At 36.8% G+C, this 18,912-nt stretch overlaps 1 protein-coding gene across 1 annotated transcript in view; it reads right to left on the bottom strand.

Annotated features, from left to right (window-relative positions):
- The window catches only part of GPC6 (glypican 6), a 1,177,499-nt gene that overhangs the window by 168,379 nt on the left and 990,208 nt on the right, over positions 1 to 18,912 (bottom strand). The gene's annotated exons all lie outside the window — the stretch shown is intronic.

Below are 18,912 nucleotides of genomic sequence, written 5' to 3'. Positions count from 1 at the left end.
TGCTTTGGGGCTTTATAACTGATCATAAAATTATTTCTCCCAGTGTCCCTATGAGAAACAGAATCTATTTCTGCGTCTGTCCCTGGTGATCCAGTCATACCACGTTGCCCTGAGCTCAAATTCATTTCCCAGTGATGGGGAGTGACCTACTTCACTTGTACCTTCACTCCAAAAAACGTAGACTATCTGTAGCTACACTTTTTATTCAATAGGTTCCGCCGGGTGTTGACTGTCACCGTGCTGGGATGTTTTCCAAGGAATGGTGAAATACAATGAAGTTGTTCTATAACTGGTTATCTTTCTCCACTCAGGCCTTTTCACCTGGATCATTCTCTTATTTTCTTTTTCTTTCTTTCTTTCTTTCTTTCTTTCTTTCTTTCTTTCTTTCTTTCTTTCTTTCTTTCTTTCTTTCTTTCTTTCTTTCTTTCTTTCTTTCTTTCTTTCTTTCTTTCTTTCTTTCTTTCTTTCTCTTTCTTTCTTTCTTTCTTTCTTTCTTTCTTTCTTTCTTTCTTTCTTTCTTTCTTCTTTCTTTCTTTCTTCCTTCCTTCCTTCCTTCCTTCCTTCCTTCCTTCCTTCCTTCCTTCCTTCCTTCCTTCCTTCCTTCCTTCCTTCCTTCCTTCCTTCCTTCCTTCCTTCCTTCCTTCCTTCCTTCCTTCCTTCTTTCTTTCTTTCTTTCTTTCTTTCTTTCTTTCTTTTAAATATGCTTTCCATCAATTAACAGGACTGCAAGGTTGCTTTGGAGTCTGGCTGACTGAAATATAGTGAAGCTAAAATTCTAACTTCTGAGCAAGGGAAAGGTTATCCAACGGCAGCTGTTTTTCATGCAACGCCCTGTCATAACCTAAAGACTTCCACACCCACGCTCCTGTTGCTGGCAATTTTGTGCAAGTGGAATTTGTAATTACAATCCTCCTTGGCTTCTATAGTTTCTCCTAGTTAAGCTACATGTTTCAAGTGGTTATTATGCTTAATACAGGCACTGTAAAATGGCAATTGAAAAATTATGGGCTGGGTGCCAAAACTGAAACAAATACCAATAAATATTCTCTTGATAGTGTTTTGAGAAATAGCCTTTGGTAACCTGGCCTGCTGGGGGTTTTGTGTGTTTGAAAATAAGCACTTATGCATCTAGCTTGCACCTGATATAATTAGTCCCCAACCTGCCTTTTCTGAGATCATAAAAATAACAAGAGTATTCCTCTGAAGGCAAATAATACTTAGAAACAATTAGAAAAATTTAATGAAAGGAATAATTAAATGTATGTTAAATAACACTATGCACACTTGTGTTTGGAATGCGTATCATTTTGAGAACAGACTTCTGACTGGTGTCAGCATGAATCTTCGTTTTCCCAGATTCCCATACATCTGCCAACATATTTACCCCCTGCAGGAATCTAAAATAAAATATATTCCTGTTCCCATAAGATACAATAGTGTTTCACATCACCATTTTAGATCTTAGCATTTCAATAATACATCAGGGGAACAAGTCTTGAAATATGCCTCATTTTCGGCACATTATATCTAAGTAATCCCCACGGCCAGCATTTATATTTGCCTGTTTGCTCCTCCTAAGCTTGTTAACAGCATTTTGAAAAATCCTATTTTAAATTAATCTGTCTATGGACTCCCTCCCTCCCTTTTAAACAGAGGAGGTTATATGTGTGTTGGAGAGGGTAGTCTACAAAAATCCACTTGAGGATGAAATGTCCTTAAATCATCAATCTTTCCAGGAGTGGAAAATACTCTTTGGACCTACATGTATGTGGAGAGTAAAAAGAAGAGCTCTTAATTTTCCAAGATGTGTTAGTCTGGGATATGTTCATCTCTTGGGAAATAGTCTATCCTCCTTCTGCTTAGCCTGCCATTTTTGCTAGAAGCAAAACAAACAACAAAATTCTCCTAAAAAAAAAAAATCATTCCTAGAGGCAATAGTTTTTCAGATAACACCTCACTTTGAAAAAAAAAAGTTTTTTCTTTTGTAAGGTTTCACTACTTCTTGGTTTCATTAAAAAAATTAAGCATGTTAATAGATGATTAATATGTATGTGACATAAATGTCTAGAGTCGCAAAGATCACATATGACCTCATAGTTTTTGAAAAATGCTTTTTAATATTTCTTTATTAAAAATTTCAAGAAGTGCAGTTAGTTGAAGCAGAAAACACTTCAAGAAATTAAGCTGATTGTTATTGAATCCCTAGAGGACCTGACCTTAAAATCTTAGTAGATATTTTTTATCTATGATTTAAATGTTAATATTAATGTTTCAGGCATATCCTCAGCACCATTAACACCTGAGTGTTAATGTTCTTTCCTCCTTCACTGTTCTGAAGATGTTCCTCTACTCTTCACTGTCACTTTGTTAAGAAATTCCCTCATAACCAAAGAGAATAAATACTTTTTATATACCTGTTGGTCATTTGTATGTCTTCTTTGAGGAATCATCTATTTCATTGTGTCCCTTTCTATGGTTGAGGAAGTGAGGGACACACCTAGCTATACTTCGGGAAGAAAGCGTCTCTGCTGGTGGAATTCAGGGATCAGAAAGTACCAACTGAAATGTGAGCGATAGCACAGCCATTGCCTTGACCGTGGCCAACCAGCATTCAATCCCTGGCATCCCATATTGGTCCCTGAAGCCTGCCAGGAGTAATTTCTGAGCATAGAGCCACACCCCTGAGTCCCTCAGATGTGACCCCAAAACAAACACACAAAAAACAAACAAAAAAGAATGTGCTAGCAAACAAACCTGACTTCCCTATGCCAAGCATATGCTCTAAATTATGGAGCCATCTTCCTGTCTCTTTCACTAGTTTTGATAGATTTGTTGTCCTGCTGCTTAATCTTCTAAATGCTTTATATATCCTGGACATTAGCCTGAATGTCATCCCTTTTTTTTTTTTACTTGCATAATGCAAAACAGATAATGCTACTATCTCTAGAAGTCCAAGCTAAAGGTTTACACTTTTAAGTGCAGTTAAATTATAACAAATTGTTTCCTTGTGGGTTCTGGGTTTCGTTCTTCCATTAATGCGACTTCAGCTGACACTGGCCTTCTGTCAACCGCATCCCATGGCACATTCACTGAGCTTATCATCAAAGGTCTGAACTCTCTTTCACCTCGACTTTGAGCTACCTGCAAACTCTCCCTGCTTTTTCTTCTATCTTTTAGGCATGTCCTTAGATTGGCTTTCTTGACTTCCTATGATGAGGTTAATGATCAGTTTGGCATATAATGATGTACACCAATTCCTGGCCTGAGTCTCTAATGACTGGTGTGAGACCTACCAGTACCCTTTAGTTTTTTTTTTTTCTCTACAGATAGTGATGATATAAAGATGATATTTCCACACCAGATAGAGCTCCAGTGTCAGAGAAGCAAAGTTAGGTAGTGAGAGCTACATTGGAATGACCATATAGTTGGAAGGGGAAAAACAATCAGTGTTTATTATGAATAATTTTGCATTATATACAGTCTATCTAGAGTAGAGCAGACACAGCTAATGCTTCAGAGAAGAAATTTACATTTAAAATGACGAGCACATTGGTGTGCATACAAGTTTCATACTGCAATTATGTTCTCTTTTCTTGTTTTTTTGTTTGATTGGTTAGTTTTGGACCACACCTAGCAGTGCTCAGTGATTATTCCTATCTAGCTCTCTGCACAGCAATCACTCCTGGTAAGGCTAAGGGATCATATGCATTGCAGGGGATCAAACCTTGGTTAGTTTGTGGAAGGTAAATATTCTATCTGTTTTACTCTCTTTCCTCCCACTGTTATCATTCTCTTGTCCCATTAAACCTAGTTTCTCTCCCTCCCAACTAGCCCACCTTAAATTTGTGTACTTTATACATTTCTGCACCAGAGTTTTTGTCTTATATCCTACAGACTAGAGTTTGACCTGGGTTCCAAATCTTCTAGCATTCTTGTCTGTGATTAAATTCAATTAAATCTAAGTAACAGAATATTTGGTTCTCACTTATAAGGATAATACATACTGATAGTTCCCCTGTGATGTTTGAGATCACTGACCTCTTTTATTTTGTGAAAATGTATGCATACAATTTAGTTTTTCAATATTTAATACAACTAACTCTAATAATAATGCTAATCATTGTAATCTCTCTTTAATTGACAATGTATTGCTATTGTTTCTGAAGTAATATTTTACTGTAACATTCTATGAGTTCCAGGCATGCACTATTAAAAACCAATATGAGCATATAAACAAGTTTATTACTAACAGTCCAGTCAGTTTTGTTCTTCACCAAATAATTGTACCCTTTTATTCTTTTTATTTGACTTATCTACTGTCCTTTCTCTTTCCCTTTTGGTAAACATCCATTGACCTTACAGTCTATATTTCTATTTGTTTTATTTAGTTCAACCATTTTTTCTCTATTAAGCATATATAAGTGAAATCATATTATGCTGGCTTTTTTATTTGATTTCTTTTGTATTAAAAAACAATTTTTTCATATTGAATCACCTCCAGACATACCATTACAAAGTTGTTCATGATTGAGTTTCAGTCATACAAGGTATAGCACCCTTCACTGGTGAACTTTTTTCACCACTTATGTCCCCCATTTCCCTCCCACTGCCCCTGGCCCAAATATTCTTCTTACTAAGTATAATTGCTGTAGGTCATTCCATGTTGTTGCAAATGGAAAGGTTTTATTTATTTTTATTAATAGCAGAGTAGTGTACCATTGTTTGTATGTCTGTGTGTATTCATACCACATCTGTTTTATCCAATCATTTTTCAGTGGTCACTTAAGTTGTTTCCAGTTCTTCGCTATTATAAATATACTTTAAAGAACATGGGACATATATATCCCTTTGATGTTTTTGCATTTGTTGGGTAGATGCCCAGAAGTGAGATAACTGGGTCATATGGAGTTTCTATTTTTAACTTCTTGAAGAATTTCCATTTTGCTTTCCACAATGGTTGTTCTGACTTACAGTCTACCTAGAGTGCAGGGTTCCTATTCTCTACATCATCTATTTAACTAACAGCAATGGTGTGCTATGAGACTGCATATTCAAATAGTGTTTGCTTAACTTTATCCTTTGCATGATGAGTCATTAGTCTCCTCTAAATTACAATCAGTTTGAGGAAGATAATCACACCATTTTGAAGAATGGCTTCTTCTTTACAAGTATGTCTCTCCTAAAACATGGCTTGTCATAAAGTCAGCCTTGGACCTGGCCTTTGGATTTCTGTCCACTTCATCTATTTCTCACCAGGCTTGGCAAGCCTGGGCCTTTCAGTTGTATCTAGCAAATAAAATAACTTAGGAGCCACATAGGGTACCATTCTTCAGACTTTTTTCTTTTTACAATGATTTATTTCTTATGTTTCTTGATGGAGAAATTTACAGAAGATGATCAGTATCAGCAAAAAGGATAAAAGCTAGAAAGTTCATGGTGTAGATAAGGAACCATTTAGCAATGAGAGAAGGCTACTGCAGTCTCTTCTTTTCCTTCATGCCTGAGCGTGAACTTCACAAGTATAGGGAAACAGAGCTTTGTAGTGTGCTCCCTTGGCCCTTCTCTTTGTCCCCTACTCTGCATCTTCATTTTAGAATCTGTCTCTCATGAAGTCCATAATATTTATGTATATAAACTTGCTTTGAGCGAAATCAATTTAAATAAATATTTTATGAGTGTTGCTTCCCTGTGTGCTGTGCTATTTTTTTCTTTGTAATGGTGATAAGCATTTATTGGTCATCTAGGTAAAAATGAGGATGGTCCAGCAGTGTCATGTTTGGATGGTTACTTGTAATGAGGAAGGATATTTCTCATGGGAAATTTGAACAAAAACAAAACAAAGGTCCCCCACACAAAACATAATCTTGTTAATTCACATACCATATGGTTGGTTAGAGAGAATATGTGTAGAAGGAGAAACAACATGAACACACTGCAGACATAACAGTATTTTTCATTATTATTTGCACTAGTTAGGGTCTACTCAGGTCTCATTGATAACAGTGCATTAATAAATATTGAACAATGCATTGGTCTTAAGGGAAAAAAAATGCTAGGTTCCTGCCAGTCTCTGGTCAACAATCAATACACAGCCTTTTATGTACATGTTTGTTCTATTTAAAGACATATATGTGTATATATATCTGTCTATATAGAATTCATTAACATTGGCTAATGGCACTATCATTCATATCTAAATGATCCTATTTAATATGTATGATCTCTGTAAAGCACAGCAAAAATATATTATTCTCAAACTTATGACTCATAGAGAGAACTGCTCTCTGGTATTCTTAAATCTAAGCTTCTGTCCTAAATTTGGAGAACATTAAGTGACCTAAATTATTTCTCTAAATATTTACCTAATCTCACCCTTCCCAAAATACAGAAATATTAACAACTCATAGCTGAAAATAGACCGTGAAAAGGTTAATATTTACAATATCAGAGGTGGGATAGGAGCTGTTGGCTTGATAACAGGGTTTCACTTAGGAACATTCATATTGAGTCAATCTTAGTTTTGCTGCCCTAATGATGGCTTGTGAATAAAGACAGAACTCTGCTGAGTAATTTTTTTTTTTTTTTTTGGTTTTTGGGCCACACCCAGTGATGCACTCAGAAATGACTCCTGGCTAGGGGGACCATATGAGACACTTGGGGATTGAACCAGGTTCGTCCTGTATCAGCTGCATACAAGGCAAATGCCCTACCATTGTGCTGTTGCTCAGGCCCCATCTGCTGAGTATTGATTTGAGAATTGACAACCAACTTTCTTAATAGGTAAATCCAAGAACTTGGACTTCATAATATTGACTGACAGCATCAGAGTTTGAATCCTGACTTTGTAACTTCTTTTTTAAAATTTTTTCTTATTCAAACACCACGATACAAGGTTGTTCATACTATGTTTTTTTTTTTTTTCACATATAAAGTTGTTATTGATTGACTTATAGTCATACAATGTAGAGCAACCTTCATTGGTGGTGCATTTCTGAGCAACAATGTCAACAGTTTCCCTGTCACCCTCTCTGATCTGACTCTGTTACAACTAAGTTTAACCATGTTACCCAAATGTTTTAAGTCTTATTATTTTGGGGTTTAAAATGATTATAATGATACATAATACATTTAGAAAGTGGTATAGGAATCTGTGATAAATGCCAGGCACTCATCATACAGTGGAAGGTTACTCATGTAATAGCTGCATTATTGTCATCGCGGTTCTTCTGAGGGAGGAGAAAATACGTTGGTCAATGAGTGAAAGGATAGATAAGGTCAGAAATATTTACTTTTAGACCCAAATTTATCATTTAGCTGTATGACCTCGCACATGTTCTCTTTTCTGAGACTTGATTTTTTACTTTGTGAAAATGAACACATCAGTTCAAGTTCACAGCAGTGTATTGGTGTGTGTGCAATAAATTGAAAAAGATCTAGTCAGACTTTAGCAACATTTCATCAGAGGTAAAGATAAAAAATATAACTGTTCCTTACACCTACCACTTGGACCTCTGCTCCACCTGGGTGTATAATCTATTCTAGAATGTCTCCTTTAACACATGCCAGACTGAAGATATGGACTTGCTCACAGAATCTACAAACCAAACTCCTATTACATGTATAGATGATCTTTTATCACTCATCTTATTTTTAAAGAACATTGAGATGAAAAGTGACTTTCTGGTTTATAATGGTGTATATATGTCTACATGCATTTTGTTTATCAGTTTCCTGGATAGAACTAAGGGTTAATATCTCCATTTAGTTTGTGATAAAAGCCCAAATATGGAGAGATTAAATAACTTCTAGACTGAAAAACAAGATTAAGAAAAAATTATCACTTAGATAAAGAAATTATGTGGTCAAGAACTTGAAAAGTCTTCCGATTGCTTCAGATAAAATATACTGTATTAATTTTTCCATTAAAGTTAATGATATTCAGGGGCTGGAGAGATAGCATGGAGGTAAGGCGTTTGCCTTTCATGCAGGAGGTCATTGGTTCGAATCCCAGCGTCCCATATGGTCCCCTGTGCCTGCCAGGAGCAATTTCTGAGCATGAAGCCAGGAGTAACCCCTGAGCACTGCCGGGTGTGACCCAAAAACTACAAAAAAAAAAAAAGAGAAAAAAAAAATAAAGTTAATGATATTCAATGGTTGTTTAAATAATGCAAATGGACAAATTTTTAATCATACCCTTGACTATTATCCCATTTGAACTTGTGCCTTAAAGCTTAATTTCAGTAGCTCTTCTCTTATTAATTATAATATCTTGTTAAATATGGTATCTGTCAAAAAACACATTCTCCCCCCCAGAAAAATAAACCAAGTATTTAACAAATCTCCTTTGCAAAAATTTTCAGTGAATGCTATCAAGAGTTCAGAATAAAACATACAGGATTCAAACATGATCCTGTCATATAACATTAGTCTGACAGTAAAATTAAAATGTAATCTTGCTGCTGTATGTACAATTGAGCATGCTAACCATTAATCTTGAATAATGTCTCTTGCAATTCAGGTCTAACCCCTCTTAAGTAATTTCTGATTTAAATGTCAGTTTATATGAAAAATAGCAAAGCTTAAAGATATGTTTTCATCCCCTACCCTCATTGTTTAGGCAGTCATATTCTTTTTATTGTTTTATATTCTATTTCAAGACCTATAAAATGATTATTATAAAATGATTGCAGTACTTCTGGAGAAATATTTAGGAATAAATCCTTGCATAGTCAAGGATATTAAATAGTGATTATTGTATGGCCCACTCATTGCGTCAAATCATTCAGCCATTGGTAAATATAAGTTTTATTGAAACAAGGCATTTCCAGGGAATTATACAAAAATTTTCTATGGAATAGTGTTATGATAAAATACTTATTTTAATAGTAAATTAAGACTAGGGGCTGGAGCTATAGCATAGGAGTAGGGTGTTCGCCTCTCATGCAGCTGACCCAGGACGGATCTGGGTTCAATCCCCTGCATCCCATATGGTCCCTCAAACCAGGAGCGATTTCTGAGCACATAGCCAGGAGTAATCCCTAAGTGTCACTACGTGTGGCCCCCCCAGAAAGTTAAGACTATAATGAATTTGGTCATGTATAATACAAAACTGAGTTTTCATCAAAGTTGCATATTTCCCTTTTAGAGTTTGTTATAGATTGAACAGAGAAACTTCCTGCCATATCCCCAAATTCTTATGTTGAATTCCTAACGTCAGCACCTCAGAATGTGGCCTGATTGGACATATTTTTAAATTTGATTTTAGGCATCAGAGTTTACAGTACTAATGATAGGGTTCCATGTATAGCATATTCCCACACCACATCCTCTACTAGGGTGTCTACTTCTCTCCTTGCCTTATGCCCTTTCTTGCTCCTGTGATGTTTCCTACTACATATAGGTTTAAATTTCTGTTGCTTTAATCATTTATTATATCCCTAAGTTTCTTCTTTATATCCCATTTATAAGAGATCATTCAGTGTCTATTTCTCTTCTTAGGACTAACTTCACTCAACATGATATTCTCCATATTTATCCACATAATCTGATTTTAAAATACTGATGTTATAGACAGATATAACTAGTTGAGATGATATCATATGGACTAGAATGGGCCTCTAATGCCATACAATTCATGTTTTTATATCCTTAAAGACAGGAAAGATTCATACAGACACACATAGGCCACTTTCCATGTGATTACAGAAACTATATTGCCCTAAGCCAAGAAACAACCAGCAGCTAGGAGAATTCTGGAACAAATCCTTTCCTTAAGTTTTACTAAGAAGTATAACCTTCCAGCACCTCTAACTTTTAGCACTGTGAGAAAAGTTTTAGCCTACAGGTTAAGAGTTTAAAGGGGTTTAATATCTTACTATGGTAGACATGACAAACAAATACAGTCTTCTAGAAAAAGGCAAAACCAAACCAAACCAAAAATCATATTCTTTGTCCTTTGCTTTTTTTAAATTACTGTGACCAATGTGAATTACAAGACTTCCACAGTTTTATATATATATATATATATATATATATATATATATATATATACATACATACATATACATATATATATATGGTTTTTGGGTCACACCCGGCATTGCTCAGGGGTTACTCCTGGTTCTATGCTCAGAAATCACTCCTGGAAGGCTCTGGGACCATATGTGATGCCAGAATTCGAACCACCGTCCTTCTGCATGCAAGGCAAATACCCTCCCTCCATGCTATCTCTCCGATCCCCCACAGTTATATTTAAGGTACAAAGTGACAGTGAATTAGGGCCATTCTCACCACCAATGTTGTCCTCCATCCACCCCTATTCCCAGCATGCCTATCATATCTCTCCACTTTGCTCCCTAGACTGCTAGTGTAGCCGATCGCCTTTGCTTTCTATACAAAGACTTTAATTTCACAGCTCAATACTACCTCAACTTCTCTCCTCTATATCTTAGGTTCTTCATTGTAGCAAGTGTTACAGAAGCCAGAAAAGGCTGATCTTGAAGGAGGGTGATAGTCTTCAAGTTATCTACAACAAAAGTTGTGTGGAGTTTGAACCTATTGATGTTCTTGTATTTCTGTGTGTGTGTGTGTGTGTGTGTGTGTGTGTGTGTGTGTGTGTGTGTGTGTGTATAGTATTTGTGCATGTGTGTGTTTGAGTCATACTGGGCAGAGCTCAAGGTTTTCTCCTGGCTTGGCGCTCAGGGATAATTCCTAATGGAGCTCACAGGACCCTACAAAGTGCCAGGGATCAAATCTGGATTGGCTATTTGCAAGGCAAATGCTCTATCCATTGTACTATTACTATGGCTCTGTGCTGGTACTTCTTTCATCCTATGTTCAGGAAGGAGACGGGATACTATTTCCTTGATAATAGAGCTAACTTTATAGAACTCCCCCACTTCATGTGTCTTCCCTTGATATTAGTCCTCATTTCTTTCTGATATCTTTCATTTCAGATAAAAAGCTATATGTCTGTGAGTTCAACTGATGAGAAGTTCAGAAGGTTGAATACAAAAGGAATGTTTGTTTTCCCAAAATTTCTATGTTGAAATCTATCCTCGATGGTGAGCCAATGGCACGCATGCCAGCTGTGGCACGCGAAGGCCTTGTAGCTGGCACACGGGAAGAGGAGAGTGTGCTGGTGTCTGCTTTGCAGCTCATCTGGCAACAGGGCCAGACTGGCCATTGGGAGGACCGAATATTGTGCGGCAGTTTGGGCACAGGGGCTCAAAAAAGTTAGCCATCACTGCTAGGTAATAGGAAGGAGGGCTGTGAGGAGGTGACCAGGAGATGAAGAATGGTACATAGAAGGTTTAGTGCGCTTATGAAAGAAATCTTATAAGAGGATTTTTCTTTTTTCCTACCCTCCTTTCTTTTCTTCCTCCTTCCCTTCCTTTTTTCTTTTTGTTGGGAACTGAATTTTGAACAAGGAGGGACACTATTTTTTAAAAGCCACAAGGCAGGTTTCTTCTCAGGTTCTGAACAGGGATAGGTGCCATTTTGTGAGAACCACATGGTATTAAACACATGCTAGGTTCTTACAAGCCTGTTTCCATAAACCCTGAGCCAAGCTACCTGGCCATACTAAGTAGGCTATCAAGAAAAGACAGGGAGCAGTAGTAAGGAACTCATAGATATTAGCCAATCATTTTAAAGATCATCAGAAATCTGGAAGCTCACTATATCCTTTCCCTATATATTCTTCCTCTTGAGCTTGGGAGGGGCTCATCTCCTTCAGGAGGTGGCCCTGGCTGGCCAGTGTGGGGATCTTGTTGGCAGACTAATTAAAGTATTAAACTTTATAACAGTTGTCCTGTGCAACTTGCATTGGACAAGTTGTCCTTCTATTCTGGACCCAAGCACTTCCTCTTTTCTTCCCTCCTTTGTTACCTTTCTCACTTCCTTCCTTCATTCTTCCCTTCCTCCCTCGTCACCTCCTTTCTTATTTCTACCTTCCCTTATTCTTTCTTTCTCTCCCTTATTTCCTTTCTTCTTTCCTTCTAGTTGAGGTAGTGAGAATATAATTTTCATTATTGCTTTTGCTATACAAAGTTATTGCACCTTCATCACCAAGAAAATATTTAGGCTACTCCAACTCTGTTTTTTAGGTCACTTCTATTCTACTTGTATCTTGCCTTCCTCCAGCCCCACTCCCTGACTGGTTCCTTTTATTTGCAGACAGACAAAACAGCAAGAGTGCTTACCCAACAGATGGAAATCTGCTCATGGCTTAAAATCTGGGACTCAGTGTGCTTCATAATAATGAGAAGCCATTTCCCTTGTACCTAATTTATTCCTCTAAAGCAGCCCAGACTGATGGAAGAAGGGACCAATGCTCTCAAAACCTGCCCAGTTTTGGATGCAGGAGGAATTGTTGGATGTATCTGAGTCTCAAGTGGGTGGTAAGAGGCCACTTAGCCAATCTTTCTGTCTAGATGGGAGAAGCCAGTGGAAGAAGCTAGTGTTGAGATCCCAAATCAAGGGGTGAAAGTCCTGTTTGTTGATAGTTTTTAAATACTGTACTTTACAACAAAAATGACAGATAATTGGCAATAGACATTGGTAGTGCCTATTAATAATAACTATTGACAGTTTTCCAAAGCCAAAGTCTTTACTCTTTCTATAATAACATCACATTTCTGCTTAAAAAGCATGAGAAAGGCAGGAGAGATATTACAGCAGGTATGGAAGGTGCTTGTCTTGATGTGTCTGACCTGAGTTAAATTCCTGGCACTTCATATAGTCCCCTCAGCCCACCAGGAATGGCCCCAGATCATAAAGCCAGGAGTAAGCCACGAGGACAATAGGTAGGGCCTCCTACCAAAACATCAAAGTACAGGGACCTTATAATTTTTTTTTTGCTGTGGTGTTACCTGATTAACCTATTAAAAAAGGGAAATTACAAACAAAACCAGAGTGCTTGTGATAGATGACTACTTGCACTGGAATAAACTAGATTCCTTAAAAACAAACAAACTAACTAACAAACAAACACAAAGTACAACCCTAGACTCCAAACCCAAGGAGTGTGATTGGGGGTGAGAAGGTGGAGGTCCTGGAATGTGCATTTTTAAAGAGGACCCTTCCAGGCAATTCTTATGCAAATTAAAGTTTGAAGGTGTGTGGTAAAGGTCTCTCTGGAAAATATTTGCCTCTGGCTCAGGGAGTTTTCAAAATGCAGAATTTATGCCCAGCTTTTGTCATTAAAGGTTCTAGCAGTGGCAGAAGCCTGGGGTTGCAGCAGGGTCACAGAAAGGGCACAAATTCTGTGAAACTCACTGAGTTGCAACTTGGTGCAGGACCAGCTTAACAGTGAGTTTGAGCTCACCTTCCAGGAAAGTTCTTCCGGTAGTTATAGAAGAATAATGGGGTATGATGGGATTTCAAAAGTCTCTGTCAACCTTAATGTGGTCTTGAGAGCCTCCAGCATATTCTGCCATCTTAGTTTTCCCATCTCATGAAAGAATTGGCCTCAAGCACTTGCTTCTCTATCCATTACCCACAATGGTCCTTGCACTTACTGTGAAGGGATACTTTGATTTAGATTTGTGTGAAGTTAAAGAGCAGAACCAACTCCACATACTTTAAATCATCCGCAGGGCTAGGATGTTTAGCTTTAAATGCCACCATGTTTTACAGGAGGAGAAAAGCACAGGTAGTCTGAAGGATTTGCTTCATCTTCCCAAGCAATTTAGCTCAAGGAGTCCCATTTAGGAGAGTGGTTTCTGGATCTCAGTGACAAAAAAAGAGCATGTTTTGGGTACTCTGATAAACTATAGATAAACTGATAAACTATAGATCTGAGTCAAAATTCAAAATAGTGCCTTGACTATCTATATTTGTTTGAATTTTAGCATGAGAAAGATGCTTTCCCAAAAGTAAATTGGGGCCATGATGTTTGCTTATATTTGTGAGGTGTCATTGTGCCTGTTTTCATTCTTGGAAACAGACGATAAGATGGAGGTCCTGCAAGACATTGCCATTTTCCTTGATTTACACAAAGAGTTAATGGCAGAAATGAAAATAGAATGTGCTATTTGTGTTTTTGTGAGCTCAATGCCTGTATTTACATTACACTAAGCCTCCTGTTTTATTTCTGCTTTTGCATCTTACAGAGGAGCTAGAAACTGCTTCTTTGGTTGGTAGGGATGATAGTATTTTGAGTACTTAAAAAAAAGTTTTTCTTTAGAATGCAGCATTAAGAATTTTTAAACAATGAGGAGAAAGCTTATCTAAAGGGATTGTAGAACATCCTGCAATCTGACTGTCATTTTTGTCACACCTTCTCAAAGAAAAATGAACCCCTGAATTGTAACTAGCTGATGAGACTCATTCATTAGTGTGTTTTTATTCCTCTTTTTCAATTCCTGCCATTTTGAAAAGGGACATAAAAGAAAATAAAATTCACAAAGAAGGGGCAATCTGACATTTAATTTCTTTATAAAATATACCGAAGGTCATTGATGTAAATCCAGAAATGGACTGAACCTTTTGAAAAAGTCGAAAAGTCCAAAAAGGTCCATTTTTGTCATTGAGACAAAAATGATGGTGGTGATTCAATTAACAAGATGTAATATTTGGCTATTTTGTGATCTATATGGACCCTGGTATCATTATTCTATCTTACTATCATCAAGGGTGTGAATGATGTATTCAAAGAAAAAATTTAAAAGTGAGAAGTCTACAACAGGTGATAATGGCCCCTACTCTGTGAGGGGTAAAGTCATTATTTATTATCTGCAATTCACATTAAATTCTGAAAGGGACACACTGATATTTCTATTTCATAGGTAAGAAGACACAATTGTAAATTGTAAAGTTCATATGGTTGGACTGAAGTGAATTGTGGTCCAGGTCTTATCACGACAATGCCAGACCTTTGGCTTCCACAGAAGCTGTGTTTCCCAGACAAAAGACATTCCTGGCTCATTATGAAGTGAATCCGAAGGAACAAGAGATGCCCCTCCACAGTTTCTGTTGCTCTTTTTGTTAAAGTTTATGCATATTAATGTAATGATGAAGTTAAGACTCATCTGATCAAACATTTTACAAGTCAGTTTCAGATTTCTGACTGATGTGTGAATCAGCCAGCTCTGGCAAGTGACTTGAGAAGAAAGGACAAGGAGGAAACAAATTATCTCTCAAAGGCTAGATGGCTCTGCCTTTTGAGAACAGAGAGGACAGAACATTTCTTGGAAATCCTCTATGTGTTGTGTTCAGCCTCAGAGAGCTTTTCTCTGGTACTCTGATGACTTTACTTTTTATTTAAACTTAGGGCAAGGGACAGAATAGGTAAGAATGCTGTAACTTTTAAAAAACATTCTTCACTGTAATTTCTGCTATTTGTGGAGGTCTGCAGTGTCTAAAGTGCTTTCTTGTGCATACTTCCTGGTGTAATAAAACACCAAAGCACAAACAAATTCATCAAGATTAAATTCATAGCTGAGACCCAAGTCCTCTTCTCCCTCAGGTTCTTCCCTTGTCACTGGGGATAATAAAAGAACAACCCAATCATAGTGGCAATGATTGCCTATTACCCTTACTCAATAGCTTGGGAGAAGTTTAGATTGGAGAAGAATCAAATAAAATGAAAGATTCCTTAGCTGGCTCAAAGAGGAATGGGGGCAATGAGAAATACACCAAAAGAAATGAGCAAGATAAAGCAAACCTTTTAAAAAGTATTAAGATGTGTTTGGAGGAGATGAACTCATTCTTGCTAGAGGTTTTTATCTGATCTGTCTGTCCTTATATTGGACAAAGAGGAGAAATGAGGAGGGAAAAGCTCATTGAAAAAGTATGCTTGAAATGTAACTAGCCTTTGATATCCTCAGGTATTTCAGATGATTGTACTAAGGACAGAAAAATGCTCGCTGTGTTGTGGTTCGCTCTACCATGGTTGTATTCATACTGAACATGTACAGACTTTTGTGTCACTATTCCCTATAACCAACATTCACATAACTTTTATTCAGTACTATATAGATGTATATGCATAAATATATACAATCTAGAGATGATTAAAAGTAAACAGTGGGCATGTATAGGTTATATGCAAATATCACACCTATTTCTATAAAGAACTTGGACTTGCCTGGGTTTTGGTACCAAGAAGGTCTTTAAACCAGCCTGGCATTGATACCTATGAATGACAGTATAGAGTACCATAAAATAATGACAATACTTTATGAATGATTAGAAAATATCGATGGTTTAAAAAACACAATGGATGTTGTTAAATCTATTTTCTTTGCCTTTGACAATTTTCTGGTTTGGCAATTTATGTTTAAGAGGTTAGAAATTAAGAAAATTTTTGTTCATAAAAATAAAAGTGAAATAGGTACATTTCAATTCAAGGACTGATGTATTTCCATGAGGAAAAAAAGATACTAAAGTACTTAAGACTAGATTTGCCCTTTCAATATAATTGAAGGTTAATAAATTTAAGGTAATTTTTTTGTAAAGTCACAGGCTTTGATGTTCTCAACGTTTTTGTTGTTGTTGTTTTGGTTTGGTTTGGTTTTAGGGTCAACTTTGGTGGTGCTCAGGGATTACTCCTGGGTCTGTGCTCAGAAATTGCTCCTGGCAGGTTTGGGGGACCATATGGAATACAAGGATTTGAACCACCTTCTGTCCTGAATTGGCTGCTTGCAAGGCAAATGTCCTAACACTGTGCTACCTCTCTGGCCCCCTGTTCTCAATGTTGATTTGAATCCACCATGTTTCCATGTCAGAAGATGACATCTGATTGACAAAGACTTTAGTCTCTGGTATACCTCTACTCAAATCCATTGTAGTGCTTTAATGGCGTTGCATAAGGGTGGATGCTTTATTTTAAAATTTTTTTTACATAATATCTCTAAGCACCGTGATTACAAACATGTTTGTAGTTGACTTTCAATTATAAAAAATGAACACCGCCGTTCACCAGTGCTACATTCCCACCACCAAGGCCCCCTATCTTCCTCTTCCTCCACCCTTTGCCTGTATTCAAGACAGCCATACTACTTATCTCACTCATTACCATTGTCATGATAGTTGTTAGTGTAGTTATTTTTTTAAACTGCATTCACCACTCTTTGTGGTAAGCTTTATATCGTGGCCCTTCCTTCCAGCCCTCATCTCTATTGTCTCTATTGATATTATTATCATATTGTCTTTTAATTTTTCTTAAAACTCATAGATGAGTGAGCCTATTCTGTCTCTTTCCCTCTAATTTGTTTCACAGGGTGGACACTTTTTTAAGAAGTCTCGAGAGTACAAGATTTATTATTCTTGCTTGCATGTGTGTGAATGTGTGTATATGTGTGTGCATGTATGTGTGTGTACCTGCATAGGAACTATAGGTGAAGCAACAACTGACATTGATTTTTTTTACATTAAATAGTTTACATATTTCTTTGAGTCATACCTGGTGGGTACTTTGAGAGTATTCTTGCCTCTGAAGTAACCCTGGTATTACTTTAGGAGGGGAATCCTGAGGTGCTAGGATTAAAAAACTTGAATTGGCTGCATGGAAGGCAATGGTCTTACTTCTGTACTCTCCCCATGGACCAAGATTTTACACATTCTTAACACCCACCAGCAAGTAGATTGTAAAAAATAAATGTTATCCAGATTCTTTTCCTTAAGTGGAATGTCACACCTTTAATTGTATCTTTGCCCAAGTGCTGAAAACAGTTTAATTAAATGTATCTATTTCACTAAATTCCTTGGGCAAACAGACTACCACAGGGGCACATAAAGAATGTGAGCATTAATTGCGTTTGAAATTAGCCCTGTTGAATTAAATTCTCATGCATTGATGCTCTTGGTTCTTAAAACATAAATCGTAGGTGTTTATACATCTTGCTACTGATACTATGACTATAAAACAGCCCTTCCTTCAGTACAGGAAGATTCAATCAGAAAACAAAACAAAACAAAAGTCTCTAATCTCAGTAAATAGTAAGAGAACCTCTTTGAAAAACTACCCAAAAAGGAATACTGATGGTCTATTTTATGATTATTGGAAGCGCCTTTGGGAGAAAGCTGGATTCTTTGTCTTTCTACTAAGACAAATTTAACTTCTGGTTCAAAATAAGTTCTCTAATATACAACACCACCCCAAAAGATAAAAAGCAAAGTACCTAATGAAAAATTCAATTTGTTGATAGATTAATTAAATTCCCTAACTACCCAACCCTGACTGAATCTATCCCACGGGGGTGAAATTGAAAGATGAGTTTGCTAATTAATGTTAATACAGAGAAAGGCACAATTAGAACAAACTCACAAAAGAACCAACATCCCTAGGTGAGAAAGTACAAGAGTCCTGGGGAATTCTCTGACCATGAACGAGTTCTTTAGAACTGAAAAATTGAAACACTATTAAATTTGATTTGACGGTGATAATGCCGGAGGTAACCTTATAGAGAAATGTAAATCAAATAGGAAATAACTATTATTTCAAGATTATCTTTAATCACAGTTTGATAACTTCAGCCCCAAACTCAAATCCTAAGAGACTGATTATATTTCTGGCTTTCCTGAATACAGATAACCTGCACAGTAAAATACTACTTAACATATCATCTTCATCCATTTGAACAGAAAAAGAGAAGATCAGAAAATGTATACAGCAATATCATTTTTTTCAAACTGTTTAACAAGTAAGGTTGATTGTGTACATTTATTCCATCTAAAATGGTCACAATGCTTCCTTCTTTGTATCACATTTGAAGAAATGTGACTTTTAGCTTCTCTCCAAGGGAAGGCAAATGTATTTCATACTCTAGAATATCTGGTGACGGGTTTAAGATAATGAAATGCAGTGGAGATGATGTTATCCAAATCTAACTGTAGGCCCAAGAGGTTGCCTGCTTCTGCTCCATTTAACTTGGCCACTAAGTAAAAAAGGCTTAAGTGAAACTACTG

This window comes from Suncus etruscus, chromosome 8 (genome assembly GCF_024139225.1).
Source record: "Suncus etruscus isolate mSunEtr1 chromosome 8, mSunEtr1.pri.cur, whole genome shotgun sequence".
NCBI lineage: Eukaryota > Metazoa > Chordata > Mammalia > Eulipotyphla > Soricidae > Suncus > Suncus etruscus.
The sequence above is the reverse complement of the archived record's forward strand: the minus strand, read 5'-3'. Positions and strand labels throughout refer to the sequence as shown.